The sequence below is a fragment of the Salmo trutta genome, unplaced genomic scaffold (genome assembly GCF_901001165.1).
Source record: "Salmo trutta unplaced genomic scaffold, fSalTru1.1, whole genome shotgun sequence".
Taxonomy (NCBI): domain Eukaryota; kingdom Metazoa; phylum Chordata; class Actinopteri; order Salmoniformes; family Salmonidae; genus Salmo; species Salmo trutta.
In genome coordinates this window covers 1,403,024-1,430,125 of record NW_021823195.1, presented here as the reverse complement: position 1 = coordinate 1,430,125, position 27,102 = coordinate 1,403,024, and the positions used below count along the sequence as shown (strand labels likewise).

Below are 27,102 nucleotides of genomic sequence, written 5' to 3'. Positions count from 1 at the left end.
AGAACAAGGTGGAGGCAGCCTTCAGCAGGGTGGAGGAGAACAGGCTGGAGGAGAACAGGGTGGAGGCAGCCTTCAGCAGGCTGGAGGAGAACAGGGTGGAGGAGGACAGGGTGGAGGAGAACAGGGTGGAGGCAGCCTTCAGCAGACTGGAGGAGAACAGGGTGGAGGCAGCCTTCAGCAGACTGGAGGAGAACAGGGTGGAGGAGAACAGACTGGAGGAGAACAGGGTGGAGGAGAACAGGGTGGAGGCAGCCTTCAGCAGGGTGGAGGAGGACAGGGTGGAGGAGAACAGGGTGGAGGCAGCCTTCAGCAGACTGGAGGAGAACAGGGTGGAGGAGAACAGTAAAGAGAGTTCTGTCTCTGTCAAGAGTCCAGCAATAACCAGTTAAAGCCCCTATACCTCAAATATCCAGGTCCAGATTACCAGTTAAAGCCCCTATAACTCAAATATCCAGGTCCAGATTACCAGTTAAAGCCCCTATAACTCAAATATCCAGGTCCAGATTACCAGTTAAAGTCCCTATAACTCAAATATCCAGTCAAATAATTCCCGTGAGAAAGCAGAATGCTAAACAGTTACACAGCCTGTTGCTAGGAAAAGATTGGACCAGTGAATTCCAGTGAAAGCAGTGAAGAGTGTTCCCTTGTAATCAGAACAGAACCAGAGTCAGAGTGGCAGCAGGTCGGGAGGGAAGGAGAGCAGTAGAACGGGCCAAGTGCCAGGTAGTGTATCTAAAGACAGGTCAGGTGTAGCGTCTACCAGCAGGTCAGATAACAACAGGTCAGGTGTAGTTTCTACCAGCAGGTCAGATAACAACAGGTCAGGTGTAGCCTCTAGCAGCAGGTCAGATAACAACAGGTCAGATAACAACAGGTCAGATAACAACAGGTCAGGTGTAGCCTCTACCAACAGGTCAGATAACAACAGGTCAGGTGTAGCCTCTACCAGCAGGTCAGATATCAACAGGTCAGATAACAACAGGTCAGATAACAGCAGGTCAGATAACAGCAGGTCAGATAACAGCAGGTCAGATAACAACAGGTCAGATAACAACAGGTCAGATAACAACAGGTCAGATAACAACAGGTCAGATAACAGCAGGTCAGATAACAGCAGGTCAGATTACAACAGGTCAGATAACAACAGGTCAGATAACAACAGGTCAGGTGTAGCCTCTAGCAGCAGGTCAGATAACAACAGGTCAGATGTAGCCTCTACCAGCAGGTCAGATAACAACAGGTCAGGTGTAGCCTCTAGCAGCAGGTCAGATAACAACAGGTCAGATAACAACAGGTCAGATAACAACAGGTCAGATAACAGCAGGTTAGATAACAACAGGTCAGGTAACAACAGGTTAGATAACAACAGGTCAGATAACAACAGGTCACAGCGCTCCTCCTTCAATACATTCAAGCCCAATACTACATCCAGGTCCACTACTACATCCAGGTCCACTACTACATCCAGGTTCACTACTACATCCAGGTCCACTACTACATCCAGGTCGACTACTACATCCAGATTTACTACTACATCCAGGTCCACTACTACATCCAGGTCTACTACTACATCCAGGTCCACTACTACATCCAGGTCTACTACTACATCCAGGTCCACTACTACATCCAGGTCCACTACTACATCCAGGTCCACCACTACATCCAGGTCCACTACTACATCCAGGTCCAATACTACATCCAGGTCTACTACTACATCCAGGTCCACTACTACATCCAGGTCCAATACTACATCCAGGTCTACTACTACATCCAGATCTACTACTACATCCAGATTTACTACTACATCCAGGTCCAATACTACATCCAGGTCTACTACTACATCCAGGTCCACTACTACATCCAGGTCCAATACTACATCCAGGTCTACTACTACATCCAGATCTACTACTACATCCAGGTCCACCACTACATCCAGGTCAACTACTACATCCAGGTCCAATACTACATCCAGATTTACTACTACATCCAGGTCCAATACTGCATCCAGATTTACTACTACATCCAGGTCCAATACTACATCCAGGTCCACTACTACATCCAGATTTACTACTACATCCATATTTACTACTACATCCAGATTTACTACTACATCCAGGTCCACTACTACATCCAGGTCCAATACTACATCCAGGTCCAATACTACATCCAGATTTTTTACTACATCCAGGTCCACTACTACATCCAGGTCTACTACTACATCCAGGTCCAATACTACATCCAGATTTACTACTACATCCAGGTCCAATACTACATCCAGGTCTACTACTACATCCAGATCTACTACTACATCCAGGTCCACCACTACATCCAGGTCAACTACTACATCCAGGTCCAATACTACATCCAGATTTACTACTACATCCAGGTCCAATACTACATCCAGTTTACTACTACATCCAGGTCCAATACTACATCCAGGTCCACTACTACATCCAGATTTACTACTACATCCAGGTCCACTACTACATCCAGGTCCACTACTACATCCAGGTCCACCACTACATCCAGGTCCACTACTACATCCAGGTCCAATACTACATCCAGGTCTACTACTACATCCAGGTCCACTACTACATCCAGGTCCAATACTACATCCATGTCTACTACTACATCCAGATCTACTACTACATCCAGATTTACTACTACATCCAGGTCCAATACTACATCCAGGTCTACTACTACATCCAGGTCCACTACTACATCCAGGTCCAATACTACATCCAGGTCTACTACTACATCCAGATCTACTACTACATCCAGGTCCACCACTACATCCAGGTCAACTACTACATCCAGGTCCAATACTACATCCAGATTTACTACTACATCCAGGTCCAATACTACATCCAGATTTACTACTACATCCAGGTCCAATACTACATCCAGGTCCACTACTACATCCAGATTTACTACTACATCCAGGTCCACTACTACATCCAGGTCCACTACTACATCCAGGTCTACTACTACATCCAGGTCCACTACTACATCCAGGTTCAATAATACATCCAGGTCTACTACTACATCCAGGTCTACTACTATATCCAGATTTACTACTACATCCAGGTCTACTACTACATCCAGGTCCAATACTACATCCAGGTCCACTACTACATCCAGGTCCACCACTACATCCAGATTTACTACTACATCCAGGTCTACTACTACATCCAGGTCCAATACTACATCCAGGTCCACTACTACATCCAGGTCCAATACTACATCCAGGTCTTGTAGAGACGTGAAAGCAGAGGTTGAGCAGGCCGGCAGAGAGAAGAAGAGAAGGAGATGGAAGGAAGAGAGGAGGAGCAGTAGGCCGGCTGCAGGACAGGAGAAGGAATGCAGTCAGGTTGCAGGGTCCAACATGGCCCCCGTCATGGAGACCAAGCCTAGTTTGTAAAACTTTACACTTGTTGATCTTTAGTGCATGAGCCGTTGTGATTGGCTGTGATGTGACTTAACTGTAGCTGTCATTCTGTCGTTGTCATCTCTGTGTCCTGTCCGACCAGTCTTAGGAGATGTATTAACTGGCCAACCAGTCTTAGGAGATGTATTAACTGGCCGACCAGTCTTAGGAGAGGTATTAACTGGCCAACCAGTCTTAGGAGATGTATTAACTGGCCAACCAGTCTTGGGAGATGTATTAACTAGCCAACCAGTCTTAGGAGATGTATTAACTCTCCAACCAGTCTTAGGAAGTAGGAAACAGGAAGTAGGAAGTAGGAACAGGAAGTGGGAAGTAGGAACAGGAAGTAGGAAGTGGGAACAGGAAGTGGGAACAGGAAGTGGGAACAGGAAGTAGGAAGTAGGAACAGGACGTAGGAAACCGGAAGTAGGAAACAGTAGTCAGGTACTGCAGCATGATAGTGACCAGAGCGCTGTACAGACGAGTCGTCTCTGGCCCATGTAAAGCTCGTGCTGAGTCTGTATCAGTCTAGTAGAACAGCAGTATCAGACAGGTGACCGTGGTCCAGTCTCCTCCAGCATACACAGACACACAGGTTACTGGCCTGTCTACTTTCATTTCACTCTGAAACACTTCTGGCCTTGAACACCAAGCTCCACGCTATAGAGCTAGTGACATGTGAATTGGGGTGGTTTTGTTTCTGTGATGGTTTGATTGCCTGGTAGACTGGCTGGTTACATACCTAACACCCACTCAACAACAGATACTGGTCTGCTACTGGAACTGTCTACGTGCCTTTGTCTTGCCATTAGATCCTCACAATTCTACCTGTTTCTATCTGGCTTCTTATTTGGAAAGGTGCAGCCAGGTACTCCAAAAATGTAGAGCGTTTACTATGATCTTACTATATCCAGAGACCTCTGAATTGATGAGGAGAATCTGGCCAGGAAAAGGTATGTTCTGTTTCTGTTAAATACACAGTGATGAGATGATAACATGGTGCTGTCTGTCCCCCACCAGGCCCTCAGAGCCCCTGTGAGAGGACTGACCTACGGATGGCCATAGTGGCAGATCACCTGGGTCTGAGCTGGACTGGTAAGATGTCTCCCCCTAGAGGACGGCAGTAGAATGGCAGTCTCTCTTCTACTGCAGTGACATAATGTATACCAGCCACACACACCATTACCCCACACGCTGACTGGAGGACGGCTAGAATACATCAATGGTCCACATTAGATTTCAGATTGTGACACCACAGTGTTCCTGTTGATGACTGAGCTGGGTAGTCTGTTCCATCTGGAGGTTACTGTCATTATTATCAGGAGGGAAAGGGAGTGACATGGCAGGGTGCCCAGCTCCCCTCCCTGCCTGCACTGCGGCATTACGCACATGTCTGTCTGGGGGAGAGTCCCCTCCCTGCCTGCACTGCGGCATTACGCACATGTCTGTCTGGGGGAGAGGACGGGAGGGAGGAGAGGAAAGCAAAGGAAATGAAGACAGGAGAGTAGAGGAAAAGAGAGGAGAGGAGAGGAGAGGAAATGAAGACAGGAGAGTAGAGGAGAGGGAAGGAGGGGAGAGGAGAGGGAAGGAGGGGAAATGAAGACAGGAGAGTAGAGGAGAGGGAAGGAGAGGAGAGGAGAGGCGAGGAAATGAAGACAGGAGAGGAGAGGAGAGGGAAGGAGAGGCGAGGAGAGGAGAGGAGAGGAGGGGAGAGGAGAGGAGAGGAAAGGAGAGGAGAGGAGAGGAGAGGAGGGGAGAGGAAACGAGAGGAGAGGAGGTAAAGAAAGGGAAATGAAGACAGGAGAGGAGAGGAAAGGGAGGAGAGGAGTCTAATCCATATTTAATGTGTTTCTGTTTCAGAGCTTGCCAGGGAAATGGATTTCTCTGTAGATGAGATCAATCACATCCGCGTGGATAACCCCAACTCTCTCACCGCTCAGAGTTTCATGCTTTTAAAGAAATGGGTTAGCAGAGATGGTAAAAATGCCACAAGTAGGTATCCCATTTCCTCCCTGAACTGAAGACTTGTTTTATGTAACAAGTCATTACAGAAACCACAGATTACCCCTGTAACAGTAGCACCGCACAGGGCACTACACAGAGCTGTCGCAGGTCATTACTCTACACAGAGCTGTCTCAGGTCATTACTCTACACAGAGCTGTCTCAGGACAGTACTCTACACAGAGCTGTCTCAGGTCATTACTCTACACAGAGCTGTCTCAGGTCATTACTCTACACAGAGCTGTCTCAGGTCATTACTCTACACAGAGCTGTCTCAGGTCATTACTCTACACAGAGCTGTCTCAGGTCATTACTCTACACAGAGCTGTCTCAGGTCATTACTCTACACAGAGCTGTCTCAGGACATTACTCTACACAGAGCTGTCTCAGGTCACTACACAGAGCTGTCTCAGGTCATTACTCTACACAGAGCTGTCTCAGGTCATTACTCTACACAGAGCTGTCTCAGGTCATTACACTACACAGAGCTGTCTCAGGTCATTACACTACACAGAGCTGTCTCAGGTCATTACTCTACACAGAGCTGTCTCAGGTTAGCTTTACTCTACACAGAGCTGTCTCAGGTCATTACTCTACACAGAGCTGTCTCAGGTCACTACACAGAGCTGTCTCAGGTCATTACTCTACACAGAGCTGTCTCAGGTCATTACACTACACAGAGCTGTCTCAGGTCATTACACTACACAGAGCTGTCTCAGGTCATTACTCTACACAGAGCTGTCTCAGGTCATTACACTACACAGAGCTGTCTCAGGTCATTACTCTACACAGAGCTGTCTCAGGTCATTACTCTACACAGAGCTGTCTCAGGTCATTACACTACACAGAGCTGTCTCAGGACATTACTCTACACAGAGCTGTCTCAGGTCATTACACTACACAGAGCTGTCTCAGGTCATTACACTACACAGAGCTGTCTCAGGACATTACTCTACACAGAGCTGTCTCAGGTCATTACTCTACACAGAGCTGTCTCAGGTCACTACACTACACAGAGCTGTCTCAGGTCATTACTCTACACAGAGCTGTCTCAGGTCATTACTCTACACAGAGCTGTCGCAGGTCATTACTCTACACAGAGCTGTCTCAGGTCATTACACTACACAGAGCTGTCTCAGGTCATTACTCTACACAGAGCTGTCTCAGGACATTACTCTACACAGAGCTGTCTCAGGACATTACTCTACACAGAGCTGTCTCAGGTCATTACTCTACACAGAGCTGTCTCAGGTCACTACACAGAGCTGTCTCAGGTCATTACTCTACACAGAGCTGTCTCAGGTCATTACTCTACACAGAGCTGTCTCAGGTCATTACTCTACACAGAGCTGTCTCAGGTCATTACTCTACACAGAGCTGTCTCAGGACATTACTCTACACAGAGCTGTCTCAGGTCATTACACTACACAGAGCTGTCTCAGGTCATTACTCTACACAGAGCTGTCTCAGGTCATTACTCTACACAGAGCTGTCTCAGGTCATTACTCTACACAGAGCTGTCTCAGGACATTACTCTACACAGAGCTGTCTCAGGTCATTACTCTACAAAAAAAAAGAAGAAATAAGCTTTCTGTGTGTATGGAACATTTCTAGGAACTTTTATTTCAGCTCATGAAACAATGTTTTAATACTGTTGTGTTGTTTAGAACGTGGGTAGAAAGTAGCTTTAATGTGATCAGTATGTTTTAATACTGTTGTTTTGTTTAGAACGTGGGTAGAAAGTAGCTTTAATGTGATCAGTATGTTTTAATACTGTTGTTTTGTTTAGAACGTGGGTAGAAAGTAGCTTTAATGTGATCAGTATGTTTTAATACTGTTGTTTTGTTTAGAACGTGTGTAGGAAGTAGCTTTAATGTGATCAGTATGTTTTAATACTGTTGTGTGTTGCTGTATGTACTGTATTAACCAGTGTGTTTGTTTCTGTCTCACTTTAGCGGATTCCCTTACAGAGGTCCTGACTAAGATCAATCGGATGGATATTGTGACATTGCTGGAAGGGCCAATATTTGACTATGGTAACATTTCAGGCACAAGATGTTTTGCTGATGATAACGCAGTTACCCTGGATCAGTGTAATGGTAAAGTTTAGCCCCATCTAGCTGAACTCTGTCTCTCTCTTTACCTCTCCTTCTTACAGCCAGGCTAAACTAGCCGAACGTAGAGCCAATCAGGCTAAACTAGCTGAACTCTGTCTCTCTCTTTACCTCTCCTTCTTACAGCCAGGCTAAACTAGCCGAACGTAGAGCCAATCAGGCTAAACTAGCTGAACTCTGTCTCTCTTTACCTCTCCTTCTTACAGAACCAGCCAGTCTAAACGAGTCGAACGTGGAGCCAATCAGGCTAAACGATTCGAACGTAGAGCCAATCAGGCTAAACTAGTCGAACGTAGAGCCAATCAGGCTAAACTAGCTGAACTCTGTCTCTCTCTTTACCTCTCCTTCTTACAGCCAGGCTAAACTAGCCGAACGTAGAGCCAATCAGGCTAAACTAGCCGAACGTAGAGCCAATCAGGCTAAACTAGCTGAACTCTGTCTCTCTTTACCTCTCCTTCTTACAGAACCAGCCAGTCTAAACGAGTCGAACGTGGAGCCAATCAGGCTAAACGAATCGAACGTAGAGCCAATCAGGCTAAACTAGTCGAACGTAGAGCCAATCAGGCTAAACTAGCCGAATGTAGAGCCAATCCAGGCTAAACTAGCCGAATGTAGAGCCAATCCAGGCTAAACTAGCCGAACGTAGAGCCAATCCAGGCTAAACTAGCCGAACGTAGAGCCAATCAGGCTAAATGAATCGAACGTAGAGCCAATCAGGCTAAACTAGCTGAACGTAGAGCCAATCAGGCTAAATGAATCGAACGTAGAGCCAATCAGGCTAAACTAGCCGAACGTAGAGCCAATCAGGCTAAACGAGTCAAACGTAGAGCCAATCAGGCTAAACGAGTCGAACTAGACACAATCTGAACATGATGATGACAAATCAGATGTTGATTTTAAATGTATATTTTATATATAATGCCCCCTGAAATCAATCAACACTGATACTTTTCCAACATTGGCGTGTGTGAACCCTGTCAGGGGCCATTACAACTCTACTACTGTATGTGTGACTGTATTTCATGTCAAGTACATGAAAACATTATTATGTTAACCAATTTATATGGCAAATGGTTCCTGTCTGTTGTGGTGTATTGTAATACTAACCCTGTTCTGTTAGATAGCGGTGTGTTGTGGTACTGCTAACATTTCTGTTCTGACAGCATGGCTGTGGCTTTAAGGGACCTCTGCTTGTTATAGGGCTGTTAGAGCTGCTTCGGCTGTTAGTTAGTACCTCTGGTTTCTCTGAGCCTTCCTACCCTGCAGTTATCTTGCTTCTAACTCTGCTGAACCAGACCACCTAGCCTCCCCCTGCTAACCTGCTACCTGCCCCTCCCTCCGTGCTGACACCCTCAGCTTTGCTCTCACCCTCCAGCCAACATACTGTACTGTTAACAAACTTAACATACAGTACCTAACTGGACTGTTTGCAGCTCTGCTGTAGCCTTGTGTGGCTGCTCCCTCAGTCTTAGTAGTTCTGCTAATAACACTAGGCTAACAACGCTAGGCTAACAATGCTAGCCAAGCAATACTAGGCTAACAACGCTAGCCGTTAGGCTCTGGCTGTAGCGCTCTTCCTCAACTGCAGCTACATAAACATAGAAGTTTCAGTCACATTGAATTTTCATCCATTAATTTTCATTCACTTTCAGCCAAGTCTTGTCTGACTAACAGTTTGTTTGTCTTTTCATCTGTCTATAGGACCTTACAGTAGTATCTGTGATCTGTCTATAGGACAGTAGTATCTGTGATCTGTCTATAGGACCTTACAGTAGTATCGGTGATCTGTCTATTTGACAGTAGTATCTGTGATCTGTCTATAGGACCTTACAGCACTATCTGTGATCTGTCTATAGGACAGTAGTATCTGTGATCTGTCTATAGGACAGTAGTATCTGTGATCTGTCTATAGGACAGTAGTATCTGTGATCTGTCTATAGGACAGTAGTATCTGTGATCTGTCTATAGGACAGTACTATCTGTGATCTGTCTATAGGACAGTAGTATCTGTGATCTGTCTATAGGACAGTAGTATCTGTGATCTGTCTATAGGACAGTAGTATCTGTGATCTGTCTATAGGACAGTACTATCTGTGATCTGTCTATAGGACAGTAGTATCTGTGATCTGTCTATAGGACAGTAATATCTGTGATCTGTCTATAGGACAGTACTATCTGTGATCTGTCTATAGGACAGTAGTATCTGTGATCTGTCTATAGGACAGTAGTATCTGTGATCTGTCTATAGGACAGTAGTATCTGTGATCTGTCTATAGGACAGTAGTATCTGTGATCTGTCTATAGGACAGTAGTATCTGTGATCTGTCTATAGGACAGTAGTATCTGTGATCTGTCTATAGGACAGTAGTATCTGTGATCTGTCTATAGGACAGTAGTATCTGTGATCTGTCTATAGGACAGTAGTATCTGTGATCTGTCTATAGGACAGTAGTATCTGTGATCTGTCTATTAGGACAGTATTATCTGTGATCTGTCGATAGGACAGTAGTATCTGTGATCTGTCTATAGGACAGTAGTATCTGTGATCTGTCTATAGGACAGTAGTATCTGTGATCTGTCTATAGGACAGTAGTATCTGTGGATCTGTCTTATAGGACAGTAGTATCTGTGATCTGTCTATAGGACAGTAGTATCTGTGATCTGTCTATAGGACAGTAGTATCTGTGATCTGTCTATAGGACAGTAGTATCTGTGATCTGTCTATAGGACAGTAGTATCTGTGATCTGTCTATAGGACAGTAGTATCTGTGATCTGTCTATAGGACAGTACTATCTGTGAATCTGTCTATAGGACAGTAGTATCTGTGATCTGTCTATAGGACAGTAGTATGTGATCTGTCTATAGGACAGTAGTATCTGTGATCTGTCTATAGGACAGTAGTATCTGTGATCTGTCTATAGGACAGTACGTATCTGTGATCTGTCTATAGGACAGTAGTATCTGTGATCTGTCTATAGGACAGTAGTATCTGTGATCTGTCTATAGGACAGTAGTATCTGTGATCTGTCTATAGGACAGTAGTATCTGTGATCTGTCTATAGGACAGTAGTATCTGTGATCTGTCTATAGGACAGTAGTATCTGTGACTGTCTATAGGACAGTAGTATCTGTGATCTGTCTATAGGACAGTACTATCTGTGATCTGTCTATAGGAAAGTAGTATCTGTGATCTGTCTATAGGACAGTAGTATCTGTGATCTGTCTATAGGACAGTAGTATCTGTGATCTGTCTATAGGACAGTAGTATCTGTGATCTGTCTATAGGACAGTAGTATCTGTGATCTGTCTATAGGACAGTAGTATCTGTGATCTGTCTATAGGACAGTAGTATCTGTGATCTGTCTATAGGACAGTAGTATCTGTGGATCTGTCTAGATTAGGACAGTAGTATCTGTGATCTGTACGGACAGTAGTATCTGTGTCTGTCTATAGGACATTACTATCTGTGATCTGTCTATAGGACAGTAGTAATCTGTGATCTGTCTATAGGACAGTAGTATCTGTGATCTGTCTATAGGACAGTACTATCTGTGATCTGTCTATAGGACAGTAGTATCTGTGATCTGTCTATAGGACAGTAGTATCTGTGATCTGTCTATAGGACAGTAGTATCTGTGATCTGTCTATAGGACAGTAGTATCTGTGATCTGTCTATAGGACAGTACTATCTGTGATCTGTCTATAGGACAGTAGTATCTGTGATCTGTCTATAGGACAGTATCTGTGATCTGTCTATAGACAGTAGTATCTGTGATCTGTCTATAGGACAGTAGTATCTGTGATCTGTCTATAGGACAGTAGTATCTGTGATCTGTCTATAGGACAGTATATCTGTGATCTGTCTATAGGACAGTAGTATCTGGATCTGTCTATAGGACAGTAGTATCTGTGATCTGTCTATAGGACAGTAGTATCTGTGATCTGTCTATAGGACAGTAGTATCTGTGATCTGTCTATAGGACAGTAGTATCTGTGATCTGTCTATAGGACAGTAGTATCTGTGATCTGTCTATAGGACAGTAGTATCTGTGATCTGTCTATAGGACAGTAGTATCTGTGATCTGTCTATAGGACAGTAGTATCTGTGATCTGTCTATAGGACAGTAGTATCTGTGATCTGTCTATAGGACAGTAGTATCTGTGATCTGTCTATAGGACAGTAGTATCTGTGATAGTTCATACATTTCTTGCTGCTACCCCTTCTTCCTCACCATGTCTCCTTGTTGTCGTACCCCGCTCCTTAGGCCCCGCCCCCCTATATATTAGCTATGTATATGTAACAGTGTAGGTTCCGTCCCTCTCTTCGCCCCAACCTGGGCTCGAACCAGGGACCCTCTGCACACATCAACAACTGACACCCACCGAAGCATCGTTACCCATCGCACCACAGGAGCCGCGGCCCTTGCGACGCAAGGGGAAACCCTACTTCAAGTCTCAGAGCGAGTGACGTCACCGATTGAAATGCTACTAGCGCGCACCACCGCTAACTAACTAGCCATTTCACATCGGTTACATATATAGGAACTACAGGTCTATATGTAGTCCCTTATGGGTCACTGCTCATCTTCAGAACTTACGTATCCATGTGATTAACATCACAGATGTTTACCTGTTGACTAAACTCATTATCAGTCATATCCAGGCCTGTAGTCCAACAGGCCATTTGCAGATGAGCCATGTAAAGAACTGCTAGGCTGAGCGCTAACAGCTTGCCTGTCTGTTATAAGAGTCAGTGATTATCTGCAGGTGACAGTATTATATGAATAGCACTCCTTCCCTCCTCCTTCCTTCCTCCCTCCTTCCTCTCTCCTCCCTCCTCCCTCCCTCCTTCCTCCTCCCTCCTTCCTTCCTCCTCCCTCCTTCCTCCTTCCTTCCTTCCTTCCTCCTTCCTCCCTCCTCCCTCCTCCCTCCTTCCTCCTTCCTCCTTCCTTCCTCCCTCCTTCCTCCTTCCTCCCTCCTCCCTCCCTCCCTCCCTCCCTCCCTCCTTCCTTCCTCCTGTACATGCTGAGTGTCTTCATGTTGTTGTGTCCATCCAGCTCAGCTCCACTGTGTTGTGGTTATCTCATCCAGGATCCAGCCTTCCTCCTTCCTCCCCCTTCCTCCTCCCTCCTTCCTCCTTCCTCCCTCCTTCCTTCCTTCCTCCCTCCTCCTCCCTCCCTCCTTCCTCCCTCCTCCCTCCTTCCTCCTTCCTCCCTCCTTCCTCCTCCCTCCCTCCCTCCCTCCCTCCTTCCTTCCTCCTGTACATGCTGAGTGTCTTCATGTTGTTGTGTCCATCCATCTCAGCTCCACTGTGTTGTGGTTATCTCATCCAGGATCCAGCCTTCCTCCTCCTTCCTCCCTCCTCCTTCCTCCTCCTCCCTCCTTCCTTCCTCCCTCCCTCCCTCCCTCCTTCCTTCCTCCCTCCTTCCTCCTTCCTTCCGCCCTCCTCCCTCCCTCCCTCCCTCCCTCCCTCCTTCCTTCCTCCTGTACATGCTGAGTGTCTTCATGTTGTTGTGTCCATCCATCTCAGCTCCACTGTGTTGTTGTTATCTCATCCAGGTTCCCTCCTTCCTCCCTCCTTCCTCCTCCCTCCTTCCTCCTTCCTTCCTTCCTCCTCCCTCCTTCCTCCTCCCTCCTACCACCCTCCCTCCTTCCTCCTGTACATGCTGAGTGTCTTCATGTTGTTGTGTCGCTCCATCTCAGCTCCACTGTGTTGTGGTTATCTCATCCAGGATCCAGCCTTCCTCCTTCCTCCTCCTTCCTCCCTCCTCCTTCCTCCCTCCTTCCTTCCTCCCTCCTCCTCCCTCCCTCCTTCCTCCCTCCTCCCTCCTTCCTCCTTCCTCCCTCCTCCCTCCCTCCCACCCTCCCTCCCTCCTTCCTTCCTCCTGTACATGCTGAGTGTCTTCATGTTGTTGTGTCCATCCATCTCAGCTCCACTGTGTTGTGGTTATCTCATCCAGGTTCCAGCCTTCCTCCCCCCTCCCCTTCCTCCCTCCTCCTCCCTCCCTCCTCCCTCCTTCCTCCTTCCTTCCGCCCTCCTTCCTCCTCCCTCCCTCCCTCCCTCCCTCCCTCCCTCCCTCCTTCCTTCCTCCTGTACATGCTGAGTGTCTTCATGTTGTTGTGTCCCTCCATCTCAGCTCCACTGTGTTGTGGTTATCTCATCCAGGTTCCAGCCTTCCTCCCCCCTCCCTTCCTCCTCCTTCCTCCTCCTCCCTCCTTCCTCCCTCCTCCTTCCTCCTCCCTCCCTCCCTCCCTCCCTCCCTCCCTCCCTCCCTCCCTCCTTCCTCCTGTACATGCTGAGTGTCTTCATGTTGTTGTGTCCCTCCATCTCAGCTCCACTGTGTTGTGGTTATCTCATCCAGGATCCAGCAGCATCCAGCTGGAGCTTCAGACCCCCACAGGGTTGATCTGTCAGCCCCCTACCCCGCTAAGCAGCGACCACTTCTTTGACGAGGACGCTGGCCTAGACTCCCCCTCTAGAACGCCCACTAGACCATGTGACTTGTCACTCACCACAGACCACCAGCACCCCAGGCCTCGCCCCCCATGCTCAACCCCCCACAATGGTGGTAGAGGAAGACACCTCTGGACCGCTAGACTCCCAGGGCCCCGGGGAAGGTGCCGGGGAGGGCTCCGGGGAGGGCGCCGGGGAGGGCGCCAGGGAGGGCCCCGGGGAAGGCCCTAAAGTGACCTCCACTGAAGATGACACAGGGGTTAGCAGAGAGTCAGTGGCCTCATACAAGCCCCATGGCAGGGAGGCAGGGGTGAGAGAGGAGGCTGATCAGGATGTTGACAAGGGGATGCCGATACGTCAGATTGATCTTCCTCAGGGGGTGGTCAGGGAGGATGAGTGGCTGGCTGGAGCCAGAGGAGACCCATCAGAGACCCTGGGCTTTAGGCCTGCCCTGGGGGGAGAGGGGGGTGTGTCTGGTTCTCCCGGGGAAGAGGAAGAGGAGGGAGAGATGAGTGAGGAGAAGTTAAAGTCTCTGTTGGAGGAGATGGCGCTGGAGGAAGGCTCGGAGGACGAGGACATGACGGAGGACAGGATAAACGCCATCTTGTCTCAGGTGCAGCAGGCAGACAAAGATGTGATGTCGTCACCTGCAGGTTGGCATAGTGAGACGTCCAGCGTGAACGTGGAGCCCCCGACACCTGGCCGCAGTCTGAGTGCTGAGGGCAACGACCTCCAGGACACCAGGTAGAATCTGATATCATTATTAAACATCAATAATGTTGTCAGGGGTGGAGCTTAGCTTTCACTCCCGTGGGTCCCCCTCTTGTACCTAAAATCTTTTATCTACCATGCACACAAGCTTTTATAAGGCTACAGAAATGTGTGCCTGCAGTTACAAAGCAAGTCCTAAACTATATAGCTACATATACTACAATACGCGTGATGTGGGTACTGTTACCATCTAGGTAATGATTGTTACCATCTAGGTAATGATGGTTACCATCTAGGTAATGATGGTTACCATCTAGGTAATGATGCTATGTATTGTTGGTGTATTGTTGTCTCTACCTTCTTGCCCTTTGTGCTGTTGTCTGAGCCCAAAAATGTTTGTACCATGTTGTGTTGTTGTCATGTTGTGTTGCTACCATGCTGTGTTGCTGCCATGTTGTGTTTCTACCATGCTGTGTTGTCATGTGTTGCTGCTACCATGTTGTTGTCATGTGTTTCTACCATGTTGTTGTCATGTGATGCTACCATGTTGTTGTCATGTGTTGCTACCATGTTGTTGTCATGTGTTGCTGCTGCCATGTTGTGTTGCTACCATGTTGTTGTCATGTGTCATGTTAAATGGCAAAATTGTATCACAAATAGCATGAAAATTGGCTTAAACTACAATGCATTGTATTCAATAACTGTTCATTTGTATCTGCCTTAATTTATACAAATCAATTTGAAGTAATCTTCCCCTTCCTCTCCCCTCCCCGTCTCCCCTTCTCCTCCCCCTCGCCCTCCCTCTCCCACCCCCCCCTCTCCTCCTCTCTTCCCCTTCCTGTCTCCCCCCCTCCCCCCTCGTCCTCCCTCTCCCACCCTGCCCCCTCCTCCTCTCTTCCCCTCCCTCTCCCTCTCCCACCCTCCCCTCTCCTCCTCTCTTCCCCTTCCTGTCTCCCCCCTCGCCCTCCCTCTCCCACCCCTCCCCCCTCTTCCTCTCTTCCCCTCCCTCTCCCACCCTCCCCTCTCCTCCTCTCCTCCCCCTGTCTCCCCTTCTCCTCCCCCCTCTTCCCCTTCCTCTCTCCTCCCCCTCCCACCCTCCCCTCTCCTCCTCTCTTCCCCTTCCTCTCCTCCTCCCCTGCCCTCCCTCTCCCACCCTCCCCCCTCCTCCTCTCTTCCCCTTCCTCTCTCCCCCCTCGCCCTCCTTCTCCCACCCTCCCCCTTCCTCCTCTCTTCCCCTTCCTCTCGCCTCCCCCTGTCTCCCCTTCTCCTCCCCCAGCCCTGTGAATTCCCTGGACTCCCTGACGATATCACCTGTCCGACCAGCAGAGAAATCCAATGGAGACCACGCTGACTTCCTGTCCCAGCCCGGGTCACTTCCTGAGGCCCAGGCTTCGTCCAACGGGGTGAAGGGTCATGGCCAGGTCGAGGACGAGGGAAGGGCGTCGGCGTCACAAGGAGGGCAGGAGGAGGAGAGAGGAGTGCAGAGGTCACAGCACAAAGTCCAGGTAACTCTACACATCATGACTCTGTGCTGTTATTATGGACATGGCTGTTCTTCTGTTCTCACCTCACAGGGTTTATGTGTTATGAGGAAGACCAATGTACTCTGATATCTAGCTGGTGGAGACCAATGTACTCTGGTATCTAGCTGGTGGAGACCAATGTACTCTGGTATCTAGCTGGTGGAGACCAATGTACTCTGGTATCTAGCTGGTGAAGACCAATGTACTCTGGTATCTAGCTGGTGGTGACCAATGTACTCTGGTATCTAGCTGGTGGAGACCAATGTACTCTGATATCTAGCTGGTGGAGACCAATGTACTCTGGTATCTAGCTGGTGGAGACCAATGTACTCTGGTATCTAGCTGGTGAAGACCAATGTACTCTGGTATCTAGCTGGTGAAGACCAATGTACTCTGGTATCTAGCTGGTGGAGACCAATGTACTCTGGTATCTAGCTGGTGGAGACCAATGTACTCTGGTATCTAGCTGGTGGAGACCAATGTACTCTGGTATCTAGCTGGTGAAGACCAATGTACTCTGGTATCTAGCTGGTGGAGACCAATGTACTCTGGTATCTAGCTGGTGGAGACCAATGTACTCTGGTATCTAGCTGGTGAAGACCAATGTACTCTGGTATCTAGCTGGTGGAGACCAATGTACTCTGGTATCTAGCTGGTGAAGACCAATGTACTCTGGTATCTAGCTGGTGAAGACCAATGTACTCTGGTATCTAGCTGGTGGAGACCAATGTACTCTGGTATCTAGCTGGTGGAGACCAATGTACTCTGGTATCTAGCTGGTGAAGACCAATGTACTCTGGTATCTAGCTGGTGGAGACCAATGTACTCTGGTATTTAGCTGGTGGTGACCAATGTACTCTGGTATCTAGCTGGTGGAGACCAATGTACTCTGGTATCTAGCTGGTGGAGACCAATGTACTCTGGTATCTAGCTGGTGGAGACCAATGTACTCTGGTATCTAGCTGGTGAAGACCAATGTACTCTGGTATCTAGCTGGTGGAGACCAATGTACTCTGGTATTTAGCTGGTGAAGACCACGCTCAATGGATCAGTGGAAAACAAATGCATCTTCTTCCCTTGTGGCTGGACAGTGTATTTCTTTAAGACGAACCTCTGAGCCAGGATCTAAAATCATTCCTGTACATGTCAGCCAGGATCTGAAATCATTCCTGTACATGTCAGCCAGGATCTAAAATCATTCCTGTACATGTCAGCCAGGATCTGAAATCATTCCTGTACATGTCAGCCAGGATCTGAAATCATTCTTGTACATGTCAGCAGGATCTGAAATCATTCCTGTACATGTCAGCCAGGATCTGAAATCATTCCTGTACATGTCAGCCAGGATCTAAAATCATTCCTGTACATGTCAGCCAGGATCTAAAATCATTCCTGTACATGTCAGCCAGGATCTAAAATCATTCCTGTACATGTCAGCCAGGATCTAAAATCATTCCTGTACATGTCAGCCAGGATCTAAAATCATTCCTGTACATGTCAGCCAGGATCTGAAATCATTCCTGTACATGTCAGCCAGGATCTGAAATCATTCCTGTACATGTCAGCCAGGATCTAAAATCATTCCTGTACATGTCAGCCAGGATCTAAAATCATTCTTGTACATGTCAGCCAGGATCGAAAATCATTCCTGTACATGTCAGCCAGGATCTGAAATCATTCCTGTACATGTCAGCCTGTACTATGACAGGGCTGTTATGAACAACGTCAGCCAGGATCTATGACAGGGCTGTTATGAACCACGTCAGCCAGGATCTATGACAGGGCTGTTATGAACCATGTCAGCCAGGATCTATGACAGGGCTGTTATGAACCAGGTCAGCCAGGATCTATGACAGGGCTGTTATGAACCAGGTCAGCCAGGATCTATGACAGGGCTGTTATGAACCATGTCAGCCAGGATCTATGACAGGGCTGTTATGAACCAGGTCAGCCAGGATCTATGACAGAGCTGTTATGAACCAGGTCAGCCAGGATCTATGACAGGGCTGTTATGAACCATGTCGGCCAGGATCTATGACAGGGCTGTTATGAACCAGGTCAGCCAGGATCTATGACAGGGCTGTTATGAACCACATCAGCCAGGATCTATGACAGGGCTGTTATGAACCAGGTCAGCCAGGATCTATGACAGGGCTGTTATGAACCACATGTCAGCCAGGATCTATGACAGGGCTGTTATGAACCAAGTCAGCCAGGATCTATGACAGGGCTGTTATAAACCTTGTCAGCCAGGATCTATGACAGGGCTGTTATGAACTACATGTCAGCCAGGATCTATGACAGGGCGGTTATGAACCACGTCAGCCAGAATCTATGACGGGGCTGTTATGAACCATGTCAGCCAGGATCTATGACAGGGCTGTTATGAACCATGTCAGCCCGGATCTCTGACAGGGCTGTTATGAACCAGGTCAGCCAGGATCTCTGACAGGGCTGTTATGAACCAGGTCAGCCAGGATCTATGACAGGGCAGTTATGAACCATGTCAGCCAGGATCTATGACAGGGCTGTTATGAGCCAGGTCAGAGCCCTAACCCTACCTGGTTCATCAGGAGGGTGGTAGAGGTAAGGAGACCAGCTCTGATGAGGAACGGACTGTCACCACCAAGGTGTACCGACGGAGGGTCATTCTGAAGGTACCTGGCCTGCGTGTGGCGCTGAGTGGTGTGTTGCCCCAGTGAGGCCTGTGCTGTTATCAATGTGCTGTCTGTCTGTCTGAGTGGCCTGGGCCTGTCTGTCTGTGTTGCCTGGGCCTGTCTGTCTGTCTGTGTGGCCTGTCTGTCTGTGTGGCCTGGGCCTGTCTACTTCCTCGCCTGGCTTCATTTTAACATCAAAGTATTGACAGGTTTCATATCACAGCATGAATTCACACTCACATTGTCCCAGATCATTCTACCATTCATTCTAATAGACGTAGTTAAAGTCAGTCTTGCGTACTGTTGTTGTGCTGATGTTGGCTTGGTGTTGTTCCATGTCCGCTGTTACCATCACCAGCTGGGGTTTCCTCTGGATCCCTCTACGAAGCTCATCTTATAGTCATTTCATGTTCTGTGTGTTTATTTGATGAGTGGTGGTATTAAAGGTCATGTTGTGGCAGTGCTTTTTGCAAATGGTGCTTTGTGTTGCTAATGTCCCCAGGGCAGGTAGACGAACCTCAGGGTAACTAACCTCAGGGTAACTAACCTCAGGTAGACTAACCTCAGGTAGACTAACCTCAGGTAGACTAACCTCAGGTAGACTAACCTCAGGGTAACTAACCTCAGGGTAACTAACCTCAGGTAGACTAACCTCAGGGTAACTAACCTCAGGGTAACTAACCTCAGGGTAACTAACCTCAGGTAGACTAACCTCAGGTAAACTAACCTCAGGTAGACTAACCTCAGGTAGACTAACCTCAGGTAGACTACCTTCAGGGTAACTAACCTCAGGGTAACTAACCTCAGGGTAACTAACCTCAGGTAGACGAACCTCAGGTAGACGAACCTCAGGGTAACTAACCTCAGGGTAACTAACCTCAGGTAGACTAACCTCATGTAAACTAACCTCAGGTAGACTAACCTCAGGGTAACTAACCTCAGGGTAACTAACCTCAGGTAGACTAACCTCAGGGTAACTAACCTCAGGGTAACTAACCTCAGGGTAACTAACCTCAGGTAGACTAACCTCAGGTAGACTAACCTCAGGTAGACTAACCTCAGGTAAACTAACCTCAGGGTAACTAACCTCAGGTAGACGAACCTCAGGTAGACGAACCTCAGGGTAACTAACCTCAGGGTAACTAACCTCAGGTAGACTAACCTCATGTAAACTAACCTCAGGTAGACTAACCTCAGGGTAACTAACCTCAGGGTAACTAACCTCAGGTAGACTAACCTCAGGGTAACTAACCTCAGGGTAACTAACCTCAGGGTAACTAACCTCAGGTAGACTAACCTCAGGTAGACTAACCTCAGGTAGACTAACCTCAGGTAAACTAACCTCAGGGTAACTAACCTCAGGTAGACTAACCTCAGGTAAACTAACCTCAGGGTAACTAACCTCAGGGTAACTAACCTCAGGTAGACTAACCTCAGGGTAACTAACCTCAGGGTAACTAACCTCAGGTAAACTAACCTCAGGGTAACTAACCTCAGGGTAACTAACCTCAGGTAGACTAACCTCAGGGTAACTAACCTCAGGGTAACTAACCTCAGGTAGACTAACCTCAGGGTAACTAACCTCAGGGTAACTAACCTCAGGTAGACTAACCTCAGGTAAACTAACCTCAGGGTAACTAACCTCAGGGTAACTAACCTCAGGTAGACTAACCTCAGGGTAACTAACCTCAGGGTAACTAACCTCAGGTAGACTAACCTCAGGGTAACTAACCTCAGGTAGACTAACCTCAGGGTAACTAACCTCAGGGTAACTAACCTCAGGGTAACTAACCTCAGGGTAACTAACCTCAGGTAGACTAACCTCAGGTAAACTAACCTCAGGGTAACTAACCTCAGGGAGACTAATGATGACAGGTAAACTACCGTCAGGTCTGATCCTGCTGTACCATTTCATCCTCAGGGAGAAGAGGCCAGAAACATCCCTGTGGAGTCAGTGACAGAAGAGCAGTTCACAGACGAGGATGGAAACATTGTCACCCGAAAAGTAACTGCTGTACCCCCTTCACTACACACCCCACCCCCTATTATAACCCCACCCCCTATTATAACCCCACCCCCTATTATAACCCCACCCCCTATTATAACCTCACCCCCTATTATAACCCCACCCTCCCATTATAACCCCACCCCCCCATTATAACCCCACCCCCTATTATAACCCCACCCCCTATTATAACCCCACCCCCTATTATAACCCCACCCCCTATTATAACCCCATCCCCTATTATAACCCCACCCCCTATTATAGCCCCACCCCTATTATAACCCCACCCCCTATTATAACCCTAACCCCCTATTATAACCCCACCCCCTATTATAACCCCATCCCCTATTATAACCCCATCCCCTATTATAACACCACCCCCTATTATAACCCTAACCCCCTATTATAACCCCACCCCCTATTATAACCCCACCCCCTATTATAACCCCACCCCCTATTATAACCCCACCCCCTATTATAACCCCACCCCCATTATAATCCCACCCCCCATTATAACCCCACCCCCTATTATAACCCCACCCCCTATTATAACCATAACCCCACCCCCTATTATAACCCCACCCACTATTATAACCCCACCCCCCATTATAACCCCACCCCCTATTATAACCCCACCCCCTATTATAACCCTAACCCCACCCCCCTATTATAACCCTAACCCCACCCCCCTATTATAACCCTAACCCCACCCCCCATTATAACCCCACCCCCCATTATAACTCCACCCCCTATTATAACCCCACCCCCTATTATAACCCCACCCCTATTATAACCCCACCCCTATTATAACCCCACCCCCTATTATAACCCCACCCCCCTATTATAACCATAACCCCACCCCCCATTATAACCCCACCCCCTATTATAACCCCACCCCCTATTATAATCCCACACCCTATTATAACCCCACCCCTATTATAACCCCACCCCTATTATAACCCCACCCCCTATTATAACCCCACCCCCCTATTATAACCATAACCCCACCCCCCATTATAACCCCACCCCCCATTATAACCCCACCCCCTATTATAATCCCACCCCCTATTATAATCCCACACCCTATTATAACCCCACCCCTATTATAACCCCACCCCTATTATAACCCCACCCCCTATTATAACCCCACCCCCCTATTATAACCATAACCCCACCCCCCATTATAACCCCACCCCCCATTATAACCCCACCCCCTATTATAATCCCACACCCTATTATAGCCCCACCCCCTATTATAACCCCACCCCCCATTATAACCCCACCCCCTATTATAACCCCACCCCCTATTATAACCCTAACCCCACCCCCTATTATAACCCCACCCCCCTATTATAACCCTAACCCCACCCCCCCATTATAACCCCACCCCCATTATAACTCCACCCCATATTATAACCCCACCCCTATTATAACCCCACCCCCTATTATAACCCCATCTCCCATTATAACCCCACCCCCCATTATAACCCCACCCCCCTATTAAATCGCCCCCTGTCCTCTTCTGATATCACCTGAACATCATCCCCTGTCCTCTTCTGATATCACCTGAACATCTCCCCCTGTCCTCTTCTGATATCACCTGAACATCTCCCCCTGTCCTCTCTGATATCACCTGAACATCTCCCCCTGTCCTCTTCTGATATCACCTGAACATCTCACCCTGTCCTCTTCTGATATCACCTGAACATCTCTCCCTGTCCTCTTCTGATATCACCTGAACATTGCCCCCTGTCCTCTTCTGATATCACCTGAACATCTCCCCCTGTCCTCTTCTGATATCACCTGAACACCATTCCCTGTCCTCTTCTGATATCACCTGAACATCGCCCCCTGTCCTCTCTGATATCACCTGAACATCTTCCCCTGTCCTATCTGATATCACCTGAACATCGCCCCTGTCCTCTTCTGATATCACCTGAACATCTCACCCTGTCCTCTTCTGATATCACCTGAACATCGTCCTCTTCTGATATCACCTGAACATCTCCCCCTGTCCTCTTCTGATATCACCTGAACATCGTCCTCTTCTGATATCACCTGAACATCTCACCCTGTCCTCTTCTGATATCACCTGAACATCTCCCCCTGTCCTCTTCTGATATCACCTGAACATCTACCCCTGTCCTATCTGATATCACCTGAACATCGTCCTCTTCTGATATCACCTGAACATCTCCCCCATGCCCATCCTCCCCATCCCCATTCTTCTGTCCTAACATGACTTTATACCCCTCCACTCCTAAGGTCATCAGGAAAGTAGTACGTCGTATTGCTGCTACGGCATCTACTTTTACTGCTGCTACTACTACTACAGAGGAGGTGAAAGCAGGAGGAGCAGTAGGAGGAGCAGGAGGAAGAGGAGAAGCAGCAGGAGGAGGAGGCAGGAAGGAAAATAAGGGCAGGAAGAGAAACAAGCGCTCCCGAGGAGGCCCTAAGGCAGAGCAGGAGAGCTCTAAGGGTCAGAGGGGAAAGACTGAGGTTTGCTCCATGATCATATAGAGTAGACTGTAGTGTGGTGTTGACACTAACGGTAGACTAGTGGAGAGAGGTCCAACTAGACAGTAGACACTAACGGGAGACTAGTAGTGGAGAGAGGTCCAACTAGACAGTAGACACTAACGGTAGACTAGTGGAGAGAGGTCCAACTAGACAGTAGACACTAACGGGAGACTAGTGGAGAGAGGTCCAACTAGACAGTAGACACTAACGGGAGACTAGTGGAGAGAGGTCCAACTAGACAGTAGAAACTAACGGGAGACTAGTAGTGGAGAGAGGTCCAACTAGACAGTAGACACTAACGGTAGACTAGTGGAGAGAGGTCCAACTAGACAGTAGACACTAACGGGAGACTAGTGGAGAGAGGTCCAACTAGACAGTAGACACTAACGGGAGACTAGTAGTGGAGAGAGGTCCAACTAGACAGTAGACACTAACGGTAGACTAGTGGAGAGAGGTCCAACTAGACAGTAGACACTAACGGGAGACTAGTAGTGGAGAGAGGTCCAACTAGACAGTAGACACTAACGGGAGACTAGTGGAGAGAGGTCCAACTAGACAGTAGACACTAACGGTAGACTAGTGGAGAGAGGTCCAACTAGACAGTAGACACTAACGGGAGACTAGTAGTGGAGAGAGGTCCAACTAGACAGTAGACACTAACGGGAGACTAGTGGAGAGAGGTCCAACTAGACAGTAGACACTAACGGGAGACTAGTGGAGAGAGGTCCAACTAGACAGTAGACACTAACGGGAGACTAGTAGTGGAGAGAGGTCCAACTAGACAGTAGACACTAACGGGAGACTAGTGGAGAGAGGTCCAACTAGACAGTAGACACTAACGGGAGACTAGTGGAGAGAGGTCCAACTAGACAGTAGACACTAACGGTAGACTAGTAATGGAGAGAGGTCCAACTAGACAGTAGACACTAACGGGAGACTAGTGGAGAGAGGTCCAACTAGACAGTAGACACTAACGGGAGACTAGTAGTGGAGAGAGGTCCAACTAGACAGTAGACACTAACGGTAGACTAGTGGAGAGAGGTCCAACTAGACAGTAGACACTAACGGGAGACTAGTGGAGAGAGGTCCAACTAGACAGTAGACACTAACGGGAGACTAGTGGAGAGAGGTCCAACTAGACAGTAGAAACTAACGGGAGACTAGTAGTGGAGAGAGGTCCAACTAGACAGTAGACACTAACGGTAGACTAGTGGAGAGAGGTCCAACTAGACAGTAGACACTAACGGGAGACTAGTGGAGAGAGGTCCAACTAGACAGTAGACACTAACGGGAGACTAGTAGTGGAGAGAGGTCCAACTAGACAGTAGACACTAACGGTAGACTAGTGGAGAGAGGTCCAACTAGACAGTAGACACTAACGGGAGACTAGTAGTGGAGAGAGGTCCAACTAGACAGTAGACACTAACGGGAGACTAGTGGAGAGAGGTCCAACTAGACAGTAGACACTAACGGTAGACTAGTGGAGAGAGGTCCAACTAGACAGTAGACACTAACGGGAGACTAGTAGTGGAGAGAGGTCCAACTAGACAGTAGACACTAACGGGAGACTAGTGGAGAGAGGTCCAACTAGACAGTAGACACTAACGGGAGACTAGTGGAGAGAGGTCCAACTAGACAGTAGACACTAACGGGAGACTAGTAGTGGAGAGAGGTCCAACTAGACAGTAGACACTAACGGGAGACTAGTGGAGAGAGGTCCAACTAGACAGTAGACACTAACGGGAGACTAGTGGAGAGAGGTCCAACTAGACAGTAGACACTAACGGTAGACTAGTAATGGAGAGAGGTCCAACTAGACAGTAGACACTAACGGGAGACTAGTGGAGAGAGGTCCAACTAGACAGTAGACACTAACGGGAGACTAGTAGTGGAGAGAGGTCCAACTAGACAGTAGACACTAACGGTAGACTAGTGTAGGAGAGGTCCAGTCTGCCTGGTGTTTCCTTTCAGCATGTCTAGTGTAGGAGAGTTCCAGTCTGCCTGGTGTTTCCTTTCAGCATGTCTAGTGTAGGAGAGGTCCAGTCTGTCTAGGACACTAGTGTAGGAGAGGTCCAGTCTGTCTAGGACACTAGTGTAGGAGAGGTCCAGTCTGCCTGGGGTTTCCTTTCAGCATGTCTAGTGTAGGAGAGTTCCAGTCTGCCTGGGGTTTCTGTGTGCTCTGCCGGCCTGCCCCTCATTCTGCCATCATCCTGTCTAACCCCTCTCTCTGTGTGTTGCAGTCTGGAGAAGGGTCAGGGTCGAAGGTGAAAAAGAAGCAAGTGGAAAAGGATCAATGGTAACAGTCGTGTGCTCAACCTGGTACGTACAAGTATGGAGCTCAGGACTGATAGAATAAGGAGGGAAATGGGGATCACTACAGCCGGGTGGTATCCTGTCTGCTCCAGGACAGGCTGTCTGATCCATTATCCTGTCTGATCCAGGACAGGCTGTCTGGATCCATTATCCTGTCTGATCCATTATCCTGTCTGCTCCAGGACAGGCTGTCTGATCCATTATCCTGTCTGATCCAGGACAGGCTGTCTGATCCATTATCCTGTCTGATCCAGGACAGGCTGTCTGGATCCATTATCCTGTCTGATCCAGGACAGGCTGTCTGGATCCATTATCCTGTCTGATCCATTATCCTGTCTGATCCAGGACAGGCTCAGTCTGGATCCATTATCCTGTCTGATCCAGGACAGGCTCAGTCTGGATCCATTATCCTGTCAGATCCAGGACAGGCTCAGTCTGGTTCCATTATCCTGTCTGCTCCAGGACAGGCTCAGTCTGGATCCATTATCCTCTCGGATCCAGGACAGGCTCAGTCTGGATCCATTATCCTGTCTGATCCAGGACAGGCTCAGTCTGGATCCATTATCCTGTCTGATCCATTATCCTGTCTGATCCAGGACAGGCTCAGTCTGGATCCATTATCCTGTCGGCTCCAGGACAGGCTCAGTCTGGATCCATTATCCTGTCGGCTCCAGGACAGGCTCAGTCTGGATCCATTATCCTGTCTGATCCAGGACAGGCTCAGTCTGGATCCATTATCCTGTCGGATCCAGGACAGGCTCAGTCTGGATCCATTATCCTGTCTGATCCAGGACAGGCTCAGTCTGGATCCATTATCCTGTCAGATCCAGGACAGGCTCAGTCTGGATCCATTATCCTGTCTGATCCAGGACAGGCTCAGTCTGGATCCATTATCCTGTCTGATCCAGGACAGGCTCAGTCTGGATCCATTATCCTGTCAGATCCAGGACAGGCTCAGTCTGAAGCCACAATAGAAATGTGCTTATCCTAACTCTGCCCAGTCAACCCCTAACCCCACAGTGTCCTGCCCAGATATAGTCTTATCCTAACTCTGCCCAGTCAACCCCTAATCCCACAGTGTCCTGCCCAGATATAGTCTTATCCTAACTCTGCCCAGTCAAACTCTAATCCCACAGTGTCCTGCCCAGATATAGTCTTATCCTAACTCTGCCCAGTCAAACCCTAATCCCACAGTGTCCTGCCCAGATATAGTCTTATCCTAACTCTGCCCAGTCAACCCCTAATCCCACAGTGTCCTGCCCAGATATAGTCTTATCCTAACTCTGCCCAGTCAACCCCTAATCCCACAGTGTCCTGCCCAGATATAGTCTTATCCTAACTCTGCCCAGTCAAACTCTAATCCCACAGTGTCCTG

At 48.2% G+C, this 27,102-nt stretch overlaps 1 long non-coding RNA gene and 1 pseudogene across 1 annotated transcript; both read left to right on the top strand.

Annotated features, from left to right (window-relative positions):
• LOC115189567 (ankyrin-3-like) overlaps positions 1-27,102 on the top strand; it is a 38,349-nt pseudogene that overhangs the window by 8,997 nt on the left and 2,250 nt on the right.
• Positions 742-1,527, top strand: LOC115189596 (uncharacterized). Its single transcript, XR_003876958.1, has 4 exons — positions 742-805; positions 860-952; positions 1,148-1,225; positions 1,280-1,527. It is a non-coding gene; the product is annotated as an uncharacterized LOC115189596 (long non-coding RNA).